Source organism: Saccostrea cucullata, unplaced genomic scaffold (genome assembly GCF_032062105.1).
Source record: "Saccostrea cucullata isolate Sc308-1 unplaced genomic scaffold, CSIRO_AGI_Scuc_v1 ctg8273, whole genome shotgun sequence".
Lineage (NCBI taxonomy): Eukaryota > Metazoa > Mollusca > Bivalvia > Ostreida > Ostreidae > Saccostrea > Saccostrea cuccullata.
Window position 1 is genome coordinate 22,987 of NW_026925453.1, and position 2,153 is coordinate 25,139.

The 2,153-nt window shown below is 37.8% G+C and overlaps 1 pseudogene; it reads left to right on the forward strand.

Moving 5' to 3' along the window:
- Positions 1–221: 221 nt before the first annotated feature.
- On the forward strand, positions 222–1,433 carry LOC134268889 (uncharacterized; annotated as a pseudogene).
- Positions 1,434–2,153: the final 720 nt, after the last annotated feature.

The window sequence follows — 2,153 nt, forward strand, 5'->3', positions numbered from 1 at the left end:
AGGCCAATTTCATTTCATAACCTTCGACAAGATAATTAGTGTTCTCTCCGTTTGACTCGCCACTAGGTGATGCTATGAATAGCCATATAAAAAGTCTCCTTATAGAAAATTTACTCATTTTTCGAGTTGCCTCGTGAGTGACACTTACCTGGAATTGTTACGGTCCACACACTTCGTGGTGCCCGTGTTCGTTGTTACGTTTTTCCCTCGACCTTGGTTTTATGAGGAAACATTCGGATATGTTGAGCATATCAGACAGTTTCATGTCCTTCTCTAACTGGTCGAGAGAGCAAATTAGGCGTTCTAGTTCGAGTTCGCTGATGAATTCAAGAGAACACGTTTCTCGACATGATGGTCGCCATTTTGATAAAGTCGAAACCCCTAGTAGTGGACACACCAAAGCTCAAACTCATAGTAAGAGTATAGCGAAGAAAAGGAGACACTCTAGATCAAGTTCTGGCTCCAGTTCAGATTCTTCAAGTTCTGACGGTTTTAAGAGTAGCAGTGATTCTAGAACTTCTTCTCGTAAGTCACAGAAGTCGGGTTCGGAATCCATAAATTCCAACACAGGAAGTAGAGAAAACGAACGTAGCGCCTCTAAACCAAAAATAAGTGTAACGTCAAAAACGATTGAAGTTAATGAAAGATTTGACATTAATAAAGATGTCAAATGAAAAAAATTGACGATGAGTTGAAACAGTTTTGTCATCCATTTTTAATAAATATTTCAGTAACGAAACCCTGAAAACTAAGATCTTAGACAAGTATCCAATACGCGATGCAGGTGATCTTTTCAAAGTGAAAATATAAAATCCTTTTTCAGTCCTTTACTGGAAAAGAAAAACAAACAGTTTGATAAAGGAGTTGACAAAGGGGCACAAAATATTCAGTTGAGAATTTACAAAACTATGAGACCACTTTCCAAGTTGTGGAGTATTTTGGAGAATTTGCGGGCTGCTTCTGGGGAATCTCATGAAGTAGATAATGTCGATGTTACCCATACGTGTTCTTTGTTAGAACAATCAGTGTGTTTAGTGGGTCAAGCGAGTGTAGCAGTTGATCACCATAGAAGGGTCACGCAACTGTTAAGATCACAGGAGATTATAAGAAGGCTAAGGCCAATTTGGATAAAAAAAAAATTCAGAAGCTTTAGAAACAAGCGAGAGTAAACTGTTTGGTGATAAATTTATAAAGATCTTTAAAAAGACAGGGAAAAGAAGAAAAGAGGCTAGCGAGGTAGTTGCTGCTTTTCAGCCAGAAAAAAAAAGAAAGAAGTCAACTTTTTACAATCGACCTTCTATTTCCTATACCAGTTACGGGAATAAGTAGAGGTTCAAACAGCCCTTTGAAGATAGACCCTCCGCCAGATTTTCGGAGGGCAAAAGATACAGGTTCAACATACCTTACCAGAGTCACAGAAAGAAGTCAGACAGGTATGGACAATATACCTCAAAATTTAGAAAGGGGAAGAACTCTTACTTAGGCAGAAGAAGCGTTAAGCTCATTTTCTGCAGTAGTTCTACAAAAATCAAAAATTTTTCCAGAAATTCTGGGTTTAAATCTGCAGTTGGTAGATCAAGAAAATGTGATCCCTGTTGGGGGGAGGCTAAAGTATTTCATAAACAATTGGCAAAGAATAACAAAAGATCTAAAAATTCTAAGAACAGTTCAAGGAGTTTCTTTAGATTGGATAAGTCATCCAGTTCAAGAAAAGATTCATCATCCCCCAGTTTTAAGCTCAGAACAAGAAAACATTCTTCAAGAAGAAAAAACAAGTTTGCTACAGAAAGATGCAGTAGAAAGAGTTACTCCTCATCAAGATCAATTTGTCAGCAACATGTTTACAGTCCCAAAGAAAGACGGGGGACATCGACCCATAATAAATCTGAAACCATTAAACAGATTCCTTCTTTATCAACATTTCAAGATGGAAGGTCTGTTCATGGTTCAAGATTTAATGGAAAGGGGCCTTTACTTGTGCAAAATAGATCTAAAAGATGCATATCTGATAGTCCCAATCAATCAAAGGGATCAAAAGTTTTTGAGATTTCTGTGGAGAGGGGAGATGTTTCAGTTCCACACACTTCCATTCGGTCTGGCCTCTGCTCCAAAAATATTCACAAAACTTTTAAAACCAGTAGTAGGTCTTCTGA